At 42.6% G+C, this 24,666-nt stretch overlaps 1 protein-coding gene across 12 annotated transcripts in view; it reads right to left on the bottom strand.

Moving 5' to 3' along the window:
• The window catches only part of LOC122557063 (muscleblind-like protein 3), a 214,593-nt gene that overhangs the window by 147,961 nt on the left and 41,966 nt on the right, over positions 1 to 24,666 (bottom strand). For 9 of the 12 annotated variants that reach the window (XR_006313738.1, XR_006313739.1, XM_043704328.1 and 6 more), the window contains exon 1: positions 21,249 to 21,315. The exons of 1 other annotated variant lie outside the window; for it this stretch is intronic. The gene's annotated coding sequence lies outside the window, so the exon portion shown is untranslated. 2 more of the 12 variants (XM_043704323.1, XM_043704326.1) reach the window with 2 other exon arrangements.

The following is a 24,666-nucleotide window of genomic DNA, read 5'->3' as shown; positions in this document are numbered from 1 at the left end:
CACAAACTCTATCAACAAACACATCGACCTGGGCCCAATATACCGGCCACTACAGCGGGCAGCTGAAACTGACAACCGGCAGCGGCAGGGACAGGCCACTATAAATGCCGGAGGAAACACCACAGAAGCGCTTCACAGGAGGCTCCCAAGCACTGAGGATGTCACCTAGACAGGGGACGAAACGTTTGCAACAAAAACTTCCAGCTCAGCGAATAGATCCATTTGTAAAATTGATAGCCAGCCAAATACAATTGATACAAATATCTGTCAGCTTTCCTGACTAATTCATACTATCATTCTTGTAGGACTCTAGTAGGTGAATCCAAAACAAACAAGGACCTACATTTGACTGATCTTCAGCTACGCTGGAACTTTGTTAGGCTTGTAAAACAGAGCCTTTGCTGACCCATTGCAATGGCATTGGTACGTGAGGAATGCCTGCCCCTGCCTGCACCCCACCCCTTGACTTACATGAGCCCTGCCACACCTCTGGGCCTAGTATGCCCAAGCACATGAGGTATATCAGCCTGCAGAATGATGCAAATATGCCCAGGTCAGAGAAGCAGAGACAGTGAAATGGGGAGTAAGGATTAAAAATTTAAAATGGCATTTTACATTGGACCCCTTGGTAAGGGAGCCAAAGTCAGTGGTGAAAGGTTTTGTTTGGAGAGGGATGGTCTGCAGAAGATCAGCAAGTGCCTGAGCTATTCCATGGAAATCACATAGCCAGAGTTGGTGGGAAACTCAGACCCCAATCAAATACTGAAGTAATAGATTGGAAGTGCATGTACAAACACATTATATAAACTGAGATTACAGTAGTGAGGAGGCATTACATTGCCAAAGGGCATTAATAAAATCTCACCATTTGCACAATAGGATGTCGTCAAAATTTCACCCTCAGCCAACAAGACCCCAAACTTTCACCTCCCTGCTAAGCATCAAAATAGCTGCTGCAATTGCCGAGAAAGGGGTCACTACATTTCACAATACTTGAAAGGGCAGAAAGAAGGAGGCGATATTTCTGAGGTGTATGATAAATAATACTTTGAAGGGAAACTCTAGCTTGGAAAGTATAATTGGGCAGGATTTTTAAAACATGCTGTCAAATTTGTTGGATTGTGGTCCATTATATCAATTTAATACCAATAAACATGGAACTACAGTATTCTACAGCACGAACAGGTGTCATTCACTTCATGTGTTTGCATCAGTTCTTCACTTCTATGACATAGAACTGATTTCACTGTCCTGCACTTTTACACAAAGATATGAACCAGATTAAGCCACCCTTACAAAGGGCAAAACTGCAGTGATTCCACATGCCCCATCAGAAATCATTTCTTGCTCTAATTTGTCTTCAAAAGGAATTTCTCAAAGACCTCTGGTGATAATTTTAGGGAGTTAAAAATCACAAAGTACCAGGTTATAGTCCAACTGGCTTGTTTGGAAGAACTAGCTTTCGAGGCGCTGCCTTTTCATCAGGTGATGAAGCAGTGGCATTCCAAAAGCTGGTGTTTCCAAATAAACCTGTTGGTCTACAACCTGGTGTTTTGTGATTTTTAAATGTTGTCCACCCCAGACAACACCTGCACCTTCAAATCATAATTTTATGGTGATACCTCAGACATACAACCAGAAGAGGTTTTCTCCCCCTTCTGCTACATCCTTCCATAAATGAAGGCAACAACTTTCAATTTGTTCCAGTCAAAATGATTGCTCTGTCTAAAGCCTTTCCTCAGAATTATAGCTTCACCATTCCTTGCGTCATCCCGACGAATATACATTATTGTTCTCAAATGTATTTAGATATCCCTGCTAGAGTCATAGAGATGTACAGGAGAGAAACAGACTCTTTGATCCAACTCGCCGATCATTAACCAGAAAAAAACAGATGACTAAACTGCTTGGTACTCCACCTGTAGCATAAATCATTGTCTTGCAAAAGTTTAAATAATCAATTCTGCTACCTAGTGGTCCTAATTGTAAAGCTCAAAAACCTGATTAGGCCTTGTCAGTGCTCCATGTGCCTTCACTTGGATGTTCAAGAAATTATATATTTGAACCTTGGCTCCTGCTGAGAATGTGTATAGGCTATAAGCAGGCAGGGAAAGAGTAAAGTTCTGAGTTTTGTGAAAGAAGAGGTTCAGCCAAGCATGACTCAGATCAGATAAGAACGTGCAGTTAACAATAGGTGCTGGATGCTCCTCCCTGTAAAATGACAATATAGTTCATTGAGAAACTGCTATTCCAGAGAAAACACTGAACTCATGTCCCTGTGCACATGGGCAATTGTGCCCTCTCTTTCCAGGGCCCAGAATAAAGATGAACGAAGTAAAATTGTGTTTCTGAACGTTTTGCTTCAACTGGAGAGGGGGGGGGGAAAAAAAGAGATGACATTACTGTGTACCCTCACCTTTTTTTTTAAAAAGACTGTGTGTGCACTTCTCGATCTGCATCTGCCAACTGACTATACATTCACTAAATCATCATTGTATTTTGAAGCCTTTGTCAAATCTTTCAGAGGGGTATCCTAACATGGCAACTCCAAACAAACATCAATATATACAGAGAGCAAAAGAGTTGACGCTTAATGCGCATCATTTCCAATTCTTTTCTACACAAAGGATGGCATCTCGTGAAGGGAATGGGTATCTCGACTGACTACTGAATACAGGCTTTGAGAATGCTACATGGCTCCTGTTCAGGAAGGCTCGCCACATCAGACCCAACTGAGGCACTTGACAGACTAGCAGCAGGTCTTGACTGAAATAAAGGACTGGAGAAGTAGTAGTCTGACCCGAGAGCTGCTGCCTACTCCAAAGTAGGCAGCTTGCTGACTTTACTTGATTTCTTTATGAGTACTTTTCATTGGTGCCAATTTGACTGAGGCTAACGTGGAGATGTCTGGTGTTTAATTTCCTAATCCTTAAAGAAGCAGCTAAGTTCTTCACTCATGAATTGTGGATTGTTGTCACTCACCACAATATTTGGAATGTTATAATGACTGAAGTAACTTTCAGGCATTTGACAATTTCAATGGCGATTGTTGATGTGAGCTGGTCTAACTCCAGTACTCAGAACACGAGTTGACAGTGACAAGATAAATTAATTCCGGCAAGTGAGAGGTCTACGCCACGCTTCAATCATCGTCTGTCAGGGGTATCATGCCTAAGTGGTTATTTAGATTTAGATTACTTACAGTGTGGAAACAGGCCCTTTGGCCCAACAAGTCCATACCGACCCGCCGAAGCGCAACCCACCTAACATTTACCCCTTCACCTAACACTACGGGCAATTCAGCATGGCCAATTCACCTGACCTGCACATCTTTGGACTGTGGGAGGAAACCGAAGCACCCGGAGGAAACCCACGCAGACACTGGGAGAATGTGCAAACTCCACATTAGCCTGGGATTTGTTGAAGGCACTCCAATAGATGATGTGGTCCTTAATTTAATTATTCACATTTGGCCAATAGAGGACTTCTGTTGCTTTGATCTAATTACACTCAATTTCTTAATGGCTTGTACGGGTGCACTTCAGCATCTCTTTTGGACAGCGTGGTGCCTCAGTGGTTAGCACTGCTGCCTCACAGCACCAGGGACCCGAGTTCCATTCCAGCCTCGGGCAACCGCCTGTGTGAAGTTTGCACATTCTCCTCGTGTCTGCGTGGGTTTCGTCCAGGTGCTCCGGTTTCCTCCCAGAGTGCAAAGATGTGCAGGTCAGGTGAATTGGCCATGCTAAAATTGCTTACATAGTGTTCAGGATGCATCATTCAGGGGAACTGCAAAGTAATGGGGAATGGTTCTGGGTGGGATACTCTTATGAGGGCCGGTGTGGAATTGTTCGGCTAAATGGCGTATATCCACCCTGGAGGAATTCTGTTTCTAATAATAACCGTTTCCTTCTGTACAAGGTGCCACTCTGGACTGTCACTTAACTTCAGAATGCTCAAAAAAAATCTTACAGTAACATTAATTTTTTTCAGGGCACCCTTTAAAATCATTATTTCTTGCATCATTTAAACAGCAGCTTGTATAGTTACCTTGACTTCAGCAAAACACTTACCTTTCAGTTTTAATGTCTCTGCTGGACTGATGACTTTCAAAGCATGTTAAGCAGTTGCTTCCTGTTGAATTTGAAATATTTCACACTCTTTTATCATCCTCAACTCTCTTCAAGAGGATCGCTCCTCTTGCCAGCATGTCAGCAACATACATCCATTTCCCTTGCTTTTATATTAGTTCAGCAACTAGGAGAAAGTGGGGACTGCAGATGCTGGAGAGTTAGAGTCGAAAAGGATGGTGCTGGAAAAGCAGAGCACGTCAGGCAGCTCCCAAGGAGCAGGAGAATCGACATTTCGGGCATAAACCCTTCATCAGGAATGTGGAAGGGGAAGGAGGAACAGAAATAAATAGGGGGCAAGGGTGGGGCTAGGGGCAAGGTAGGATCAGAAGGCGATAGGTGGATGCAGGTGGGGGTATTTACTGTGATAGGTTGGTAGGGAAGGTGGGGCAGATAGGTAGGAAGGAAGATGGACAAGTAGGACAGGTCAGGAGTGTGGTGCCGAGTTGGAGGGTTGGACCTGGGATGAGGTGGGGGATGGGGAGAGTTGGAAACAGTCAAGTCCATGTTGATGCCATGTGGTTGAAGGATCCCAAAGGTGGAAGATGAGGTGTTCTTCCTCCAGTTGGCGGGTGGGTTTGATTTGGGTTGGAGATGGCCCAGGACTTGCATTCACTGGGGGAGTGGGAGGGGGAATTGAATTGGTCAGTCACAGGGCGGTGGGGTTGTTTAGTGTGTGTCCCAGAGATGTTACCTGAACCGCTCAGCAAGTTAGTGTCCAGTCTCCCCAATGTAGACGAAACCGTATCGATTGCAACCGATGCAATAGATGAGGTGGGTGAACGTTCTGGATGTAAAAAGATACTTTGAAGCCTTGGACGGAGGTGGTGGTGGTGGTGGTGTTTGACCGGGGGGGGGGGGGTAGGGGTGGGGTCGGCACAGGTTTTATACCTCCTGTAGAGGCAAGGGAAGTTGTCAGGTGTGAAGGGTGGATTGGTAGGGAACCTGGCCCTTAAAAAGGGAGTGGCAGAAGGAATGGTCTCTACAGAAAGCAGCTAGCTGGGTGGGGAGAAAATATATCCTTGGTGGTGGGGTCTGTCTGTAGGTGGAGGATAATGCCCCGTATCCGGAGATTAGTGGGGTGGAAGGGGGGGACCAGGTGGTTCCATTCTCGTTGTGGTTAGTGGGGTGGGATTTGAGGGCGGAGGTGCAGGAAGTGGAGGAGATGCACTGGAGGACATTGCAGTCCCTGAAATAGGACATCTGGGATGTCCTGGAGTGGAATTGCTCCTCTTGGGAGCACAGACACTGCCAAATTTAGATTAAGGGATTGCGCTTTTACAGGGGGTAGTGAAGGTAGCAGACAGCCACCTTCCCCTTCTAGGAATCAGATTCCAGAGGAACAATCAATCAATGACAAATGTGTTTGCATACCATTACGAAACCCGCAAGATTGCAAGACAAAGACTGATCAAGTGGAATTGACCAGAGAGTTATAGCTTTTATTAGTGAATGATTTTTTTGTGATCATATGTATTGGATAACTTGAAACTGCAAATGGCAGTGCATAACTTTATCTGAAAATGAAAAGGAAGACACTTGGAAAGATGCAACTGTACTTAGTGTACTTGCTACCCTGCTATGGTCATGTGACCTCTAAAAGGAAGCGCTTTTGTGGGGACTTCATGGCAGCCATTAAATACATGTCTCCTGAAAGGCAAGGAATGTCTGCAACATGAGCAAGGGATGGCTTCCAGTAACTTCCCCCTTACAAAGCTAGGTCCTTCAATCAGGTCTTTTGAAAAAAAAGGGGCTCTCCCAGGAGCCTGCAAACATGTGTTTGACTATTGCGCTAGCTGAATGGTGAGCTCCCACCACCCCATCACCTATGCCAGTGTTAAAATCAATGGCAGTGGAAAGAGTCCCTTCAGAGGGTATTAATTGCTCACTCAATTACTAATGGGGTAGTAATGCCTTCCTTCCATGGACATAAATTGTGACAGAGGAGAGAACTTATTGGGGTTTTCCGGTCATCCCTTGCCACCAAACAGACTGAGGGAGGATACAAGATTCCACTTACAACATCAATCCAATACATCCCAGCACCAAACAGGAAACGGTAGCATTGAACAGGTAAAGGAGAGTCATCTGTAAATATGACTACAATATGTTAAAATATTTGCTGTGCACAATGTCTATGTACAATAGAAAGAAAGCCATTTATCACGTACTATTGTTTCTCACTATCGTAAGCTCAGGAGGCTGAAGTGACAAGGACAACTAAACAGTTAACAAATTTACAGAAAGCTTTAACAGTGATCTTTAGTATCCAGAACACTCATGAGCAGACTGCATAAATAACGGAACTGTCCAATGAAGGGAAATAGTCTATAGCAAGGGGTTGACCACACAAGACAGAGGAGAGAGGTTTCTTCATTTGGAAGATTGAGAATCTTTGGAATTTTGTACCCCAGAATGCTGTGGAAGCTCAGTCATTGAATAAATCCCAAACTATATGCTACTTATTTTTTAGGGCACTAAGGGAATCAACAAATATAGGGTGGGAAAGGGCAGTTGATGTATAAAGTTTAGTCATGATCTTTTAACTAACAGAGTAGGTTATGCATGACCAACATTCTGGAAGTACTGTTAAGTGAAGAGTTCCAGGATTTTGACCCAGTGACAATAATTTCCGCAAGTCACAATGGTGTGTCACTCAAAAGAGAATCAGCAATTGGTGATGTTAGCCTGCCCTATTGCCTTTTGGAGACGATAGAAATCACGTGTGGCAGGGCGCTGGGGGCAAGAGGGAGAGAAAGCAATCTAACTACTAGTTGGATCAGTCTTATATGTATCAAACAGAAGGTTCATCTTTACTCTCAATACCAATTTACACACACTCAAACCTCAATGAAGGATCACTCCATCTCTATTTTTAAACTTCCTAGCTTAATTGGTATTGCTGTACTTGGTTTCTTGTTAGAAACCTTCAGTATTTGCTAAATTGTTTTCTAAGTAAATAGCTCTTCCTCTGGTCTTTACAGAAATTGTGACCACAACTCACTATTTTTGTTATTTAAAAAAAGTTCCTTAAACTCCTTCCAGGACTTCCTGTAGCTTCTTCTTACTGATTGTTCAGGGGATTGTTAAAACACTGCTGCTGGGACTGGTTTTTCTCACGAAGAAATCTATACTTATTGAAAAAATACACTTAACATCCCAGCACCACCTTCAAATCTGAAAATGGAACTGAAGCCATGCCCTTTCCTTCTTAACCTACACAATAGAAAAATACAAATTAAATTTAAAGCTACATGTGATTCTGTCCATTTCAGAACTCAAGTTTCGAAATAAAAATAAATTGAGTTTACATTCCACTAACTCTGGAAACATTGTTCCCATCTCTTGTTCTTGTAAGAACCTTTTATTGCCAAACAAATAAAATTCTTCCCTCTTTCTTGTCAAGTTCAGGATATTAAATGAATGCAAATAGATCAGCCACATCAATTTGAAAGGTAGAATGACTGAATGGTCACCTTCTGCTTCCATTTCCTTTCTGAAGGCGCTTGCCGAGACCCAGTGTCATGGAATAGCTTCTAGGGAAGAGGATAAGCAGGTTTGCTTGAGCCCAGGAGAGTTTGTGCAGCAACTGGTTGCATCTCAGTCCCAAATCAATTACTTTATTTTCCCATCCTTCTCCTAGAGATTCTGACCATTACCTCAAAGGTGTGTTAACGCATTCACCATAAAGTTTCCTTGGATGGAAACAGCACTTTCAAACATTCCGCCAGCAAATCCTATCTTCATCCTGAAGGGATGTGTTGGTTGAGTGCTTCAAAGTTAGAGTAGAATGTGTTTGTCAATATTTATATATTTTTAAAATTTGATTCTAATCTATAAAAAAGGGCGCTGAACAGCTTTTCAGCTGTAAAACGTCCTCAACATAGCATTTTGAAAAGAACTAAAGGAGTTATCCTTGATGTGAGACAATATTCAACCCACCGTTCTAAAACGTTTATCTAGTAATTATTGCATTGCTGTGTATTGAATCTTGCTATGTGCAGATTGCATTGTGAGGAAATGCTGAGCCAATAATGGTTGCTGCTCAGAAATATTTCACTGGCTGTAAAACTCTCCTGGGCCGCTTTTTGTTTTAAAAATCACAAGATCGGAATGCCAATAAAAAGGTGTGGCTTATTTGGATATTTCTTCAGCCAAACAAAATCCATACTGACCCTCCAAAGAGAAACCCACCTAGACCCATTCCCCTACCCTATATTTACCCCCAACTAATGCACCTAACACTATGGGCAATATAGAATGGCCAATTCACCTGACCTGCACATCTTTGGATTGTGGGAGGAAACTGGAGAACCCAGAGGAAACCCATGCAGATACGTGGAGAATGTGCAGACTCCACACAGGCAGTTGCTAGAGGTGGGAATCGAACCCAGGTCCCTGGCACTATGAGCAGCAGTGCTAAGCACTGAGCCATCATGTCACCCACAGTTGATATACCTTTTAATACTTCCTCTTTATTTTTCCAGTGAATCTTCTCCTCCTGTAATCTACCATTAGACTGCACTTCCTATATCTAACGCCAAGAGGAAGACAGGCAACAAGAGTGGACCAGGGAAGACCACTATCCACCTAAGCTTGTCACAGCGACCAAAAGGAAAAACTGGCGTTCAGAGAAAATAAACAACCTACATTATGTCTCTCAAGTCAGGGACAAAAAAAAAAGGCTTCTCTAAAATAGGCTGCTATTGTCCAAGAGCAACTTAAATCCCATACCAATAATAATATGTCCCTCAAATCATAGACTTACACAAACATCTATCCAAATTGTTCTGCACGTACCGCCTGTCACCATGTTAACTGGCCTTTGCTACAAGGAAGACTTTACTCAGGGACTCAAGTTTCTGTCATGGGTCTTTACAGAGTCTTAGACATCTACAGCACAGAGAAAAGACCTTGACCTATTTTGTCCACACCAGTCAAAATACAGCTACCTAATCCAATTTTCCTGCACTTAAGCAATTTCTTTAATGCCTTGCCATCATAAGACAATAACTGCATTCTTCTTAAGTGTTAAGGGTTTCTGCTTCTACCATCTCCAGATTCCCATTACCCTTTGAGCAAGAAATGGTTTCCTCATCTCCTGTAAATCTCTGTCCCTTACCTTAAAAAAAAAGGTATTTATGTAGCAGGTCTTTGGACACGAGACAGGACATTCTATGAGGTAGCTGGATCTGGACGATGATATATACTTCCTTTCTTTCAGGTCATACCATTGCTCTGCCTCAAATGCTTGAAATCACATTGTAATGCAGCTTGATGGACAAGTTATCACCACTGTGAATAACTGTAGCGAACTCTTCAGAGCAATTAATGCAAGAACTGCCATGCTCAAGGAAAATCTTTTCTTTGTTGTCCCCTGGAATACTAATCATTTGAAAAGAGAGGAGAAAATTGCTCGTGGGAGGACAGACTTAGCAGTATATTGTATCTGGCTTTTCAGGAGTTGCAAATGGAGCGGACTTCGAGGAAGACAATAATGACTATTAGATGATCTTGCCATTGAATCCAGAATATAAAGCAGGGACATAGCTGACGGAATCACTCTAGTAGTCTTTGCTACTTAGTAGGGAGAATGATGGAAGCAAGTATGTGCTGTTTGGGGGATGGGAGTTGTGCGGGGTACAGTGGAGTTAGGCTCAAGAGGCTGTAAACTATTGTGATGCTCAGTGTTAAAAAGGTTTCCTTTTAATAACTTTAACATGACAACCCGGTGGGTTTAGATTGCAAGTAGAAGCTTGAGTCAAAAAGGGCTTATCAGGAGTGAAGAAGGGCTTATGCCCAAAACATGGACTCTTCTCCTCAGATGCTGCCTGACCCTGCTGTGCTTTTCCTCATCACTCTTTGACTGACTTCTCCGGTATCTGCAGTCCTCACATTTTCTCCTAGTAGAAGCTTGTTCATATTCTGTTATATTCTTCTAGTCCTTGGCACCAGTACCAAATTAATGAAGTCGTTCATGCAGATACATGGAGTATGCATGCTTGATTGTGTTCTGGTCATCCCAACATTTTCAATGATAGCAATATCACAATTCATGTTTCAATGGATTTCAAGCTACAAGTACCCAGTGATAAACTGCTTTGTAAACCTCTCTCACAAAAGAGAATCAAGGAAACTGGAGCTGAAACTTGGCAGATTAATTGGGCTACCAATTCTTGCACTGATTTAGATATGCTGTGCCAAAATTTACAAAATTGTTATCAAAGACCATGTGCCAACTAATACATGAATCTTAGAATGTCTAAGATCTATAATCTAGATATGAAATCCGTGAAATAGTAAGATGATTTTTGACTATTATTTACAGAAAAACTAACTTCTCTAGTGAGAGCTAAAACAAAGTTTGCGAGGAGAGAGGGATGTGGTGACAGAAAAAGTTGGAGAAAACAATAAGGGCAATACCAGCAGACAGGCTATGGACATTAGCCAAAGACAAAACAAGGCTAAAAAAAATCCACCCAGCATCACAGACGTAGCAATTCTGCTGCGTTGGCTGAAGTAAGACTGACATCTGTAGGTCAGGCCTGATTAGCTGCCCTTCACCCTGTATTTTTAGCGTGTAGAGTAAAGAGGATTTTAGGCTTAGCATGAGGATGAAAGTATTTCTGCTCAATGAGAAGAGTGCAAAATATATCTTCTACCTTCTGAGTAATGGCTTTCCGCTGAATGACAAACAAACAGTTATTTCGCTGTTGGCTTTCTAATACTGAAACAGAATTGAAATTTTGTTTGGTATTTAGGCCTTTCCAATACATTTAGCCATCCTGTTAAATTAGAAGAATTCGAAAATATTCAGCAAATCAGAAGCTTTAACAAATCCAATTGCTTGATAAGATATTATATTGAGCATGAAAGAATAGAGAGAAAAAGATGAATTTGTATAGTGCTTTTCATGACTACAGAGCATTTCAAAGCACGTCATAGCTAATCAAGTGTGGCCATTGTTTTAGCAGCAAGCTCCTACAAACAGCAAGGTGATAGTAATCCAGATAATCTAATATGTGATTGAAGTTGAGAGATAAATATTAGCTGGGTCACCAGGCATAAGTCTCCTGCTCATCACCAAAAATGTTGCCTCTACCTCAGAGAGATCAAGAAGTTCAGTTTGAAGGGTCATCCAAAGGCAGCAACACTAACAACATAGTATCTCCTGGAGCACCAGCCTAAATTATGTCCTTATAGTAGGACTTCAACGTATGACTTTCTGACTCGTAGACAGGAGGAATTGTGAATAACTATATGTGTATGCTCTACTGTACCACAATATGTACGTAATCTTTTGCATTTCTGCATAATCTAGTGTGTAGACTGTTTTATATTTTGATCCACTGTGTGAGGATTGTGCACAGTCCTAGTTTGTAGCTGTTTTTTGAAGGCTATGACTGATCAGCACACATTGCCAAAAGATACTATCACAAAGTCCTACACATATAGTTATTCACAATTCCTCCTGTCTACGAGTCAGAAAGTCATACGTTGAAGTCCTATTATAAGGACATAATTTAGGCTGGTGCTCCAGGAGATACTATGTTGTTAGTGTTGCTGCCTTTGGATGACCCTTCAAACTGAACTTCTTGATCTCAAATACCTTTAATATACTGGAGCTGTTGATCTCAATTATTCATTGCAGCACTATAGTAGAAGCTACAGTTCTGCCAGCTTCAGCTAAAGCAGTTGACAAACAAAACAATGAAAATTTACAACTTACATGTTTTAAAAAGAATAATATAAATCAACCTTTTTTTGTTGTATTTTACTTGAGACATGGTTTAAACACTCCTGATTGGAATACACCGATTGGAGAACAAACCCAGGAGCTGAATGGCCTCTTCTGTTCTCACATTCAATTAAATCATAGCTAATCAGTATTTTAATTCATTTGTTCACTTTTTTTCCATATTCCTTCTTATCAAAACTCAAATCAACCTCAGTAGCAACTGATATTTATATATTACTACATTAAAGGCACTAAGTGTTATTAAACATCACATATTGAGAGGCATTACAGGAGGTAACCAACAGCTTTATCAAAGAGAAATTTTAGAACGAGTAATTTAAAAAAAAAGATAAAGATGGAGAGGCTTAATAAGATATTTCTAGGGCTTAAGGCCTAGACGGCTCAAAGCACAGCTACCAATAGTGGTCCTCAATCTTGAAAAGATCAATTTCCTCTACATCCATAGCCTTTTGGGGTAAGAGTACAAGGACCTTGATCAGATGGGTCAATGGGTGGCAGATGGAGTTTTAGATAAATGTGAGGTGCTGCATTTTAGAGTCAGGAGATATACAGGATGAAAACAGACCCTATGGTCTAACTCATCCTTGTCGACCAGATATCCTAAATAAATGTAGTCCCATTTGCCAGCATTTGGCCCATATCATTCTAAACCTTTTCTGTTCATATACCATACAGATGCCTTTTAAACACTAATTCTACCAACCTCGACCATTTCCTCTGGCAGCTCATTTTATACACGCACTACCCTCTGCATGAAAAATTTGTCCCTTACTTCCCTTTTTAATTTTTTCTCCTCTCAACTTAAAACCTATGCCCTCTAGTTTTGGACCACCTCCCTCCACCCCAAGGAAAAGACCTTGGCTACTCATCCTATCATGCTCCTTATGATTTTACAAACATCTATAAGGTCACCCCCAGCCTCCTATGCTCCAGGGAAAATAACTCAGCTTATTCAGCCTCTCCCTATGGCTCAAACCCTCGAAACATGGCAACATCCTTGTAAATCATTTCTGAACCCTCTCAAATTTCACAACATCCTTCCTAATAGCATGGAGACCAGAACTGAATGCAGTATTCCAAAAGTGGCCCAACCAATGTCTTGTACAGCCACAGCGTGACTTCCCAACTCCTGTGCTCAATGCACTGACCAATAAAGGCAAGCATTTGAAATACCTTCTTTGCTACCTGAGATCCCACTTTCAAGAAACTGTGAACCTCTACTCCATGGGCGGCACGGTGGCACAGTGGTTAGCACTGCTGCCTCACAGCGCCAGAGACCCGGGTTCAATTCCCGACTCAGGCGACTGACTGTGTGTGGAGTTTGCACGTTCTCCCCGTGTCTGCGTGGGTTTCCTCCGGGTGCTCCGGTTTCCTCCTACAGTCCAAAGATGTGCAGGTTAGATGAATTGGCCATGCTAAATTGCCCTTAGTGTTAGGTAATAAGGGATAAATGTAGGGGTATGGGTGGGTTGCACTTCGGCGGGTCAGTGTGGACTTGTTGGGCCGAAGGGCCTGTTTCCACACTAAGTAATCTAATCTAAAAAATGGTCTCTTTGTTCAGCAACATTCTCCAGGATCTTATCATTAAGTGTTTTGGTGTGCCCTGATTTGCCTTTCCAATGATGGATAGTTACTCCATTTCCTTTGTACAAAATGCTATCATGAGCTGATGGTTCATTGCTATATGACCAATATACTCTTATAAGCACAGGAACGCTTTTGATTTTCGGCTGTTGGATTCAATATCCGTTAGCGCGATAACTTTTTGGTGTCTTTTCCCAGGATATTTAAAAAGGGAAGTAAGGATGGTGGCATGTAGGAAATGAGCTGACAGACAAAGTGGTGGAGGCTGGTATAATTACAATATTTAAAAGGCATCTGGTTGGATATCTGCAGAGGAAGGGTTTAGAAGGATAATGGGCCAAATGCTGGCAAACAGGACTAGATTAATCTAGGATGTCTGGTCGACATACACAAGTTAAACAAAGTGTCTGTTTCCATGCTGTACACCTCTATGATTCTATGTCCACCACCTTCTGTGTGAAGCAACGCTTCCTCATCTTTCTCCTAAACGACCAGATTTTAAGTTTTAAAGGCCATCTCCCAGTCTTGGCCTCACTTCTCTTTCTTTCTAAATCAAGCTGCCTCCAGATCTGTACTTTCTCGGCCTCAATGCTCAGTCTTTCACCTTCTCTGCTTCAACCTGCCAAAGGTACAAGCCCGAGGACATAAATTGCTCACATGACAGTTCCAGATCAGACTTGCAAAAAACAAGAGCCATTTCTGAAATGGTGAAGATTCTCTTTACACACTCAACTTCAGTGATTTTTCGATATCAATGATTCAGAATACACCAATACTAGAGAATGCAGGGTTAAGCTATTTCAAGTTTAAATTACAAGTACATCATGCATATTTAATATTATTTCACATGAAAATGGACTCAAATCCTAACATGGCAGATGAAAAGTTTGAACTCAATAAAATTCCGAATAAAGTGCAATTTAACCACCACCACTGTCATTAAATAAAAATGCTTTAAATAAGACACATGCAGTGACGCAGAAACAAAAGGACATCACAGAGTACTTGGGAGAACTGAGGCTATGCTGGAGTTAGTGGGTATAGACTATCTGCAACAGTACATCACCAGCAGTCATGATTTGGACATGCCAGTGTTGGACTGGGGTGTACAAAGTTAAAAATCACAGTAAATGCTGACAAAAAAATGCATGACCACATGTTTGTGACAAGAGCTAAGGTCAGTATACATGAAATTCATGCCTTAACTCGTATTTTCACCAGCAGTGAATTAAAATGCTCTTCGAGGTCACTGCTGGTGAAAATAAGAGTTAAGGCATGAATTTCATGTATACTGACCTTAGCTCTTGTCACAAACATATCATCATGCATTCTTTGTCAACATTTACCATTATAAATTGCTCTGTCTCCCTGTCCCATTCAAATATTGCTATAGCAAAAGTCACAATTTAGTTGCAGGTGCTGGTCACCAGGTACTCTGTGAAACAGGTTTCTGAAGTTTCTCTCTCAAGTCCACCACCATTTTGTGTTAACGAAAACCGAGTTTGGCCAATTTAATGGTCTGTAATGCTAATGATATTTCTGTATCATGAATATGACCATAACCTTGCACAGACATCCAGGAACCGCCAGAACACAGTTGAGCTGTTCAGTATTTTAAATCCATGTGCACTTAGTTAATGCTCAAGACCATCACAGCCTCATTTGTAATAAATGTACAGAGTGCTATGCATATTCAATGTAGAGGGCTTTTTTTAAAAAAAAGTGTCCCGAATTTTTGTTTTTACAGAGATAGCTCTATAACCTATTTCAAATTGAGCAGCTGCTATCAAGAACTGGCAATTGGAGAAAAATAAAGTGCTTCTTGTGAACTGACCCGGAAGAGAAATAAAGTTACCCCACCACAGTTAGAGCTGCAATTAGAGCTTTAAATGTGTTACAGAAGAATACAAATCTTTCAGGAAATATCCTTTGCACTGTGGCAAGGTTTCTCGACTGAATGCAGTCTCATTTGCATGTGGAATAACATTTGCTATTTAAAGCATAAAAATTGCTGCAGAAGCTCAGCAGGTCTGGCAGCACCAGCAACAAGAGTTAACGATCCAAGGTGATTATTCTTCAGCATGAGTATTGTTAAGATTTACTAACAGCATTGGCATGGCACACATGCTGAATGTATTATAAAAGAGCAATTAAAATACTCTTTTAGATATATTTTAATTGAGCAACAGATTTAAACATTTATGATTGAAAGATAAAAGGTTTTCTTTCGATGCACAGCTAATGACTTCAGTTTGATGAAATGGATGCCTCTTGAATCTGATGCAGATATATTTTCTATAAATATTTGCTAGAGGTATGGAATGATGTGCATTTATATAAGCAGTGTCCTCAAGCACTTTACAGCCAATTAAATACTTTTGAGGTGCAGTTACTATTGCAATGAGAGAATTTGACTTTACTCACAGGTCATAATATTAAAGCATATACTTAAGCAAAATGCTCTGAGTAAAGATGAATTTATTTTTAAATAAGCCTTTTTTTTAGTTGCATACATTGAACCCAAGTCATTGCATGAATCTCTGCGAATATTTGACAGATCATGAGAAATTTCACTACAGGGACACAAGCAGCAAATTAGAGAGGAACTTGAATAATTAACAGTCACTTTTCATAAACAGCAGTGTTCTGGGGGTCAAATATCATCCTGCCTTCCAATCATATTTCCATCCCACCACTTGCTGTCAATTTAATGTACTATTACTGTAACTAAATACCCTAACGACAAGTGCACCCTTTAGCATAAGGAGCTGATGCTACACAATACAGTACTCCCTGGACCCTGATATCTAATAGTGTTACATGGCTTAGAACATTGCCTTCCTCTAATTACAGGATCAGATCTCAGGTTTATATTGTAATCGCTCTTGAAATGTGTCTCCAGTTCCAAAGTTCTTGATTCAACAAGATAAGGACATGTTGCTTTCCAGGATAAGCACAAATCACTTTTAAGTTGGGCAGACCATTTAAGCTTAATTTCAAATTAAAATATTTATATCATACTTATATACAGTACGTAAATCTAGAGTCATGAATCAGTGGATGGCATTTCTTACTTGGTCTGAAGGCTGTTGGTTGAAGTCCAATTCTTGTAGACCTAAGCACATGATCTATTCCTATTATCCCACATGCAGTTTGTGATTTTTTAAAATATATTTTCTAAATCAACTTGCTTAGAGATTTGAACCCTGGCCTCGGCTGACACCAATATGGCACTGTCAAAGGTATGTCTTTTGGATGAGATGCTCACGAAGGCTCATAAACCATTACATGGCGTAATTTAAAGAGCAGAACAGTTCTTAGGGACTTGGCCAATATTTCTTCTCTCAAATCAATCAACACCATACAAACGGTCTACTTCAACTGCTTGTTCTGTGGTGCTGTGGAGTCCATGGACCATGTATACATTGGGTGTGGGCACTTGCACTCCCTTTTTGATTTTCTTAAAAACCTTGTTCTCTGTTTCTGGTTGCACTTCAGTCCTACATTCCTGATATTCGGGCACCTGGCACGGAGGGGGGAAAGGCAGGTCTGAAGACCTCCTCGTGGGTCTGCTCCTGGGCCTGGCCAAACTGGCCATGAACAGGTCCAGGCAGTGGGCCATGGAGGGGGGGGGGGGGGGGGGGTCAATAGGGCCAACTGTCTGCCCTCTTCTGCAGTTGTGTTAGAGCCTGGGTGTCTCTGGAGAGGGAATACGCAGTGTACAGCAACACCCTTGAGCTGTTCAGGGAGAGGTGGGTACCGCAGGGAGTGGAGTATATTATTTCCCCATCCAACTCCCCTTCACTGTTTGATCATGCAGCATTGCCCTTTGATGAGAAGACCTCTGCTTATCACTGGCCACATGGGTGTTTCCTTTCTTCCTGGTGGTGGAAACTGAATAAAGATTTGTACACCTGTTGTCTTTCACTGTGCCTTACACCTGCATGCACACACACATGGGTGCTGGGGAAAATATAAGCACTACCACAGTTAGGCAGTAGTGTGGGGGAAAAAAAAATGAAAAAAAAGTCTACTTATTTGGCACCATATGCTATTCATAGGTTAGCCACAGTAACTACAACAATAAACTACTTTATTGTCTGTGTAGCACTTTTAGTCTGCCTGGACAAAAGGTGTTATTTAAACAAAAGTTATTTCTTCATTTTAATCTTGATAATTCAGTCCTGTTTTGCATTTGGAATATTTGAATGATCAGGTAATTTGAATTAAGTAATGTAAAACACACAAAGCATGTAAAATGAAAATAAAACATTGAATGGTCAAAATTAAGCAACTGAGTAGCACATATACAAGTACACTAAATGGGCCATGAATCAACACCAGTTTACACATAGCCTATTTTTCTTTTCAGTTGGAAAACATAGCAAGTATAAAACGATTGCTGATACCGCTTGTTGTGCTACAGCCCAGACAGATTTCAAACCCACCAGTAATTGACCAAATATTACCCAACACAGCTCACATAAATTAGGTCAACATCTTCACATTTCAGTTGGATTCACACCATCAGCAATTCATACTGTCTCTCCCCCCTCCCCCCATTCACATGCACCCCAAACTCCCTTTCTCAATCTCTCAATGTGTAAACATTCTGGTTGACAGTTTGTTTACTTCCCATCTTAATTTAAATAATTTAGTAAATGACTTGTTGTTGCTGGCAGCGAACTAAGCACAGCTGCGTTTGGGAGTTTCCACTTCAGGCACATACTGTTTACCAGCTTAAAAGTACCCATCAATACTGCACCCTGCCAATCCTCAGTGCAGGGCAGTTAGCATTCATTTCAGTCAGCACGTTCTCGGTAACCAAATCTAACTTCAAAACCACCTTGGCCACAAAGATAACTGATTTTTTAATATAAATGTTGTTCTAAACATGCAGGGATACTGGTTCTTCTTATGGAAATGATGGGCTGGAAAAACTGAATTATTTTTGAATATTCAATGCATTTTTTTAAAAAAAGTGTACCCTCTACATTTTACCATTGTTCTCAATCTAAAGTAGTATTAACAAGCATAGTTTGACACCTTCCAAATAATTATTCTCTCTCCTCACCACTGGACAGAGCTGAGTTAACTGTATTAACATACAACTCACCATAGTGGGCAGCAAATTACATTAACCAATTTACCTATGAGTCACCACTCGAGAGTGGAAAGAATACTGCATCAACTACTTTAAAATAACTCATGCAGAAGACAGAGCTGCATTAATTTTAACACAGTCACCAGTGAACAAAGCGCTGTAGTAACTGTTGTAGCCTTTCACTTGGAGTCGGTTAGCTCAGTGATACAGAGTAACGCCAACAGCACAGGTTCAATCCACACACTCTGATGTTATCTTGAAGGTTCTGCCTTCTCAACCTCACCCCTCACTTGAGGCATGGTGACTCTCAGGTTAAACTCACCACCACTCATCTCTCTCTTTGATGGGAGAATAGTCATCTGGAGCTACAGTGATCTAACCTTTACCGTAGTTAACTTAGACATAACAGGTGTTTACACTGGAAAGTCACCAACATAGAGAAGTGGTCAGTGGTAAATGATAAGTACTGTAACCAAGTGTTAACTGCATGTCAGCTGCAAGTCACCAGACTTGCTGTCAGTGCACAGACTCACAAGCATATGCGAACAGTTCAGACTAGCCTTGGGAGCCAAGATAAATCGAGACAAGACTGAGGCAATGTCCTTTGAGAACTGGTCCAACCAATTCCTTAAATCCTTCAATGTTAGGACAGATTACTTGAAGGTGCTGGGAATATGATTTGGAGCAGCCAGGGGTACACAAAAACTTGGTCAGAGAATATCATCAAGGTCAGACAGAAACTGGGCGTTTGAGAGCACTTCCCTTTCCATTGTGGGTAAAAACCTGATCGAGTGTGTACTCTCTCTGTTGTTGTGCATGACGCAAATCTGGCCTGTTCCCAGAACTTGCACCGTTAGAGTCACCTGAGCCATCTTCCACGTTATCTGGGAGGTCCAAGATGGACCATAACCACAGAAACACTTTATATAAAGCTCTGGATGGAGGTGGGGGTGGCAGAGGAAAGCATACCCAATGCTGCCCTCATTCTGATGGTCACCTTTGTGTGCAGCTGTATCAAGCTGTGCATAGACCCTAGGTACGTAAACACTAAGTAACACTATGTACTGAGGCTCTGTCACCAGTATTGCAAAGGATAGAACTGGCTTCACTGCTGCAAAATGCCCCAAATAGTTGGACCATTCCATATTGCCGGTCTTTTGTGGAGACATTTGCAAAGAAAAACATCTTTGACCACAAGTCCATCAGGAAGCGGTCAACACATAATGTCCTCAAGATCCTGCTGGAAAAGGAGATTTGTTCTCTGAGCAGATTTGGCAGAATGCCTCATCATCAGAACTCTCCAACAAGCACTTGGCTGGTAGTGAGAAAGGAGAGATCCTTCATTTATGCCCATACTCTCTGTCCCATTGTATACTGGCCACAAAGAAGCTGCAGCAGGGTTGTAAAGACTGTCACACATCTTCTACTGGAATGTGCCTCTGCAAAGGAAGTCTGGAGAGAGATGCAATAGTTTTTGTTGAGGTTCTTCCCAAACAGCTGTGATACAGGACTCTGCTCTATGATCTGTTTCCCAGGATGCACACCAAGATAAACACTGACTGTGCTTGGAGGACCATCAACTTGGTGAAAAACACTCTACGGTCTGTCCAAAACTTGCAGGCCACAGCAAGGCACTGATCCCAACCAGACTGGCATTCCAAGGTGCAGGAATGCATGTTGAGGGATTCACTGAAGCTTGGGGCAGCTGCCAAGGTGCAACGAGGAACAACCACTGTCAGAGATCCTTCTGCTGAAGTTATATGGGGGGTCCACTCAGTTATTGGACCTCCAGGTGGCTCACATATGTAAATAAATAATCTTGTATAAGAAAGAAATGCCTTTGGTTTGCTGGTTGGATAGAGTCAAATCCCAACACTTGTTTCCCCATATGCTACTGTAAAGAACCAAACTGCTTCAGTGACTATATTCATAAACATATATTTATGCACAAAGTATATTTTTGAAATTAATGAAACCGCAAGTCACCATGCAAGACTGATAAATTGTAACTTTCCATCTACACCAAATGTCCATCTGTGATACTTGACGTAAACAATAACTACTGTCCTGATGCTCGGCTGAGAGATCCTTAGCAAACACGTTAGAGTCCAAGAGTGTGGTGCTGGAAGAGCACGGCCGGCCAGGCAGCTTCCGAGGAGCAGGATTCCTGACCGAAGGGCTCATGCCCGAAACGTCGATCCTCCAGCTCCTCGGATGCTGCCTGGCCGGCTGTTGCCTTTTCCAGCACCGCACTCTTCGACTCTGACCTCCAGCCCTCACTTTCTCCGGGCACATGTTAGAGCCGAGAAGGCAGAAACGACCGGCTTAAAACGCTGCCTTCCCAAGAAATCGCGGGAGAACCGTCCACTGCAGGGAGCTGCCCTCCGACTGCACCCAAACGGCAATTACCTCAACGCAGCCCTGCAACGGCCCACCACCCGGAGCCTGGCTTCGCAAACGGCCCTGGAAGTTAAGTCGCCGTCGCTTCCCGGTTGGCAGCCCCGTGTGTGGAGAATAACAACACCGCGTATCCCTGACCCTCCCGCCTACCTCCACCTCTAGGTCCGGCAGAATGTCCCGTCCGATCTGATCGCCGGATTTCCACCGCCAGGAAAATTATTTTTAAAACAAAATCCCACCAGCAAAGCGCGAGAGAGGGGAAAGAAACACTCACCTCGAGGATCAAGAAGAACGCGGGAGTGGGATGAAGGGGGGGAGGGAGGGAGGGGGGCGGGGAGGTGGTGTTTGAGGCCTCCTCAGCGCGGCTGCGGGGTGACCACCGCCATTTTAAACGCCGCGACAGCACCGGCCGCGCCTTCCTGCCCTCTCCGCCTCTCACGGGCCGAAGTTCATCGCACAGGGCCGTGCGAAACCATGCTCGAAAGCCCGCTCCGGGAACGCACGGAAAAGAAAAGGTGGGAGAAAACAAACAAAACAAAACAGAAAAAACTCTCCTGGGTGCGTGCCCGAGGGGGATTTGATTTGATTTGATGCGTGTGCCCGCGCGAGCGCCGTCCCGTAATCCGGCGGGACCACCCCACTTCGCCGTTTATTTAACGCGGGCTTTTTATTTTTTTTTTAAAAAAGAGACTTTTGTTGTTGTTTTCAAGGGAGAAGTTCAATGCGTTCGATCATTGTAGTATTGAATAGGTCGCCTTGCCCGAATCCGTGTGTGTTGGCGGGCGGCGGACCGGGGAGGAACATTCTAGAGAGAGAGAGAGTGAGGCCTAAAGGCCCTCAACGACCATCTCCCCGGAGGCGGCTGCTGCTGCCGCTGCCATGGCAACCCCTCCCGGGCCCCACCCTGCGCCATCACAACGCCCTCATGGTTGCAGCGGGCTGACCCTCAGGTTGTATCCCCCCCCCTTCCCTGCACAGTGGGAGCTCACTGCTTCAACTAACACCCTCCTCTTTATCCCATCCACACACACCATTCCTTCCCTCAAAATAAAATCACTTGCATCCACTCAATTCCTTGAAGGGTTTTGGGGGGCGTGTTGTGAATTGAACTGTTCCAACTATTTACTTGGAAATGATGATTATGTCCACTCATTCAAAATCGTTTAGATTACCTGCAGTGTAGAAACAAGCCCTTCGGTGCAACAAGTCCATACCGACCCTCCGAAGAGTAACCCACCTGGACTCATTTTCCCTACATTTACCCCTAACTAATGCACCGAAAACGATGGGCAATTCACCTGACCTGCACACCTTTTGGAATGTGGGAGGAAACTGGAGCACCCGCAGGGGGACCCGTGCAAACTCCGCACAGACGGTTGCCTGAGGCTGGAATCGAATCTGGGTCACTGGCACTGTGAGGCAGCAGTGGCAGGTGGGACTAGATTGGGTTGGGATTTCTGGTCGGCATGGACAAGTTGTACCGAAGGGTCTGTTTCCATGCTGTTCATTTCTATGACTCTATAACCACTGAGTCATCGTGCCACAACCAAGCCTGCTTCAACAAAGAGTTAAAAATCACATCCTGCTTCAAATGAAGGTACCAGGACTCCATTCTAGGCCATACAGAGTTTCTGTGGCACAGACGAAGGCCCTTCAGCGCATTGTTCAGCACAGGTTCTCTGACCACTCCAACTAGTTATCAACCTCCTGCCTTTTTCCGTAACCTATGTTGCCACCTTATATTTTGGGAAATACTTAGAATGTGCCTTAAATAAAAAGTAGACTGTTTTAACCTCAGCTGTCCCTCGGTATTTATCATATTTACATGGTTATATTATGTGACTCGTCCATAATATTTCAAAATAATCTTAAAGTTGTTTTTCAGAACAATGTCACATGAACAACTAAAGTATACCACCTCACTTTTACGTCTATACTTCTACATCTTGTGAAAAAGCCTATATGAATGTAACACAATGACAAGTTAACAAGTTCCTGAAGAAGGGCTAATGCCCGAAACGTCGATTCTCCTGTTCCCTAGATGCTGCCTGACCTGCTGCGCTTTTCCAGCAACACATTTCCATCTCTGATCTCCAGTATCTGCAGACCTCACTTTCTCCGACAAGTTAACAATATCCAAACCAAAATGGCAATAACTGCCATGCGCCAATTCTGATGACAAAACCATTCTACCCAGCTCTGGCATGATCATCATTAAATGGGAACAAAAGTGGTCAACAGCATAAATGCAGAGAACTGACAAGATTTAACATTTAAATGCATAGATGTTCTCCAAATTAAACAAATAAACATACATGTAAGCGTCTTGTGAAAAACTTGGATTTTGAACAGGAAAACCTCAAAACATAGATAGGACCAAAACACACAGATATAGGCCTGGCAATACTGCTTGTAACCTTTCATTTCATTTCCATTTGCATCATTTTTCTAATGCCTTCTTGAATGCCTCCATTGAACCTGACTTTACCACAATATGGAGAAAGTGAGGACTGCAGATGCTGGAGACCAGAGTTGAAAAATGTGGTGCTGGAAAAACACAGCAGGCCAGGCAGCATCTGAGGAGCAGGAGAATCGACATTTTGGGCATAAGCCCTTCTTCACAATATGGGCAGTGCGTCCCAAACCCTGATCACTTGCTGTGTGAATTTTGTTTGTTTTTCTCTTTCTCCCATTTGCTTCTTTTGCAAAACTGTTAAACAGTAACCTCTCACTATTAATTTATTTGTGGGCAAGAAGAGTTTTACTCCCTTCGCACTGTCAAAATCGATCTTGATTTTGAAAAATCTATCAAATTTCCCTTAAGTCTTCCCTACTCCAAGAGAAACTGTCCCAAATTCTCCAATCTATCCTCATAACTGAACTTTACAAGATGAGTCAGACCAGTATGCAAGTTTTACCTTTTTCTCTGTTTATGTAGGTGTCAAGAAATGCAAGAATATGAAGAATTAGGAGTAGGCAATATACCCACCACAGTCGCGACACTACGGATTTCTTAAGAAACTCAGCACCCATGGACCACTCGAACCATGAACATTCCTCGTCACAATGGATGTTTCCGCACTCTACACCAGCATCCCCCACAAGGATGGCATTGCAGCAACAGCCTCCATACTCAACACCAACAACTGCCAGTCTCCAAACACCATCCTACAACTCATCCGCTTTATCCTCGATCATAACGTCTTCACCTTTGACAACCAATTCTTCATCCAGACACACGGAACAGCCATGGGGACCAAATTTGCACCCCAATTTGCCAACAATTTTATGCACAGGTTCAAACAAGACTTCTTCTCTCTGCAGGATCTCCAACCAACATTATACACCAGGTACATTGATGACATTTTCTTCCTCTGGACCCATGGCGAGGAGTCACTGATAAAACTACACAGTGACGTCAACAAGTTTCATCCCACCATCAAACTCCCCATGGACTACTCTCGACTGTCTGTCTCATTCTTGGACACGTGCGTCTCCATCAAGGACGGACACCTCAGCACCACACTCTACCGCAAACCCACAGACAACCTCACAATGCTACACTTCTACAGCTTCCACCAAAAACATATTAAAACAGCCATTCCCTATGGACAAGCCCTACGTATACACCGGATCTGCTCAGATGAGGAGGAACGTGACGGAAGTACTCAAGGATGCCCTCACAAGAACAG

The sequence above is a fragment of the Chiloscyllium plagiosum genome, chromosome 15 (assembly GCF_004010195.1).
Source record: "Chiloscyllium plagiosum isolate BGI_BamShark_2017 chromosome 15, ASM401019v2, whole genome shotgun sequence".
NCBI lineage: Eukaryota > Metazoa > Chordata > Chondrichthyes > Orectolobiformes > Hemiscylliidae > Chiloscyllium > Chiloscyllium plagiosum.
The sequence above is the reverse complement of the archived record's forward strand: the minus strand, read 5'-3'. Positions and strand labels throughout refer to the sequence as shown.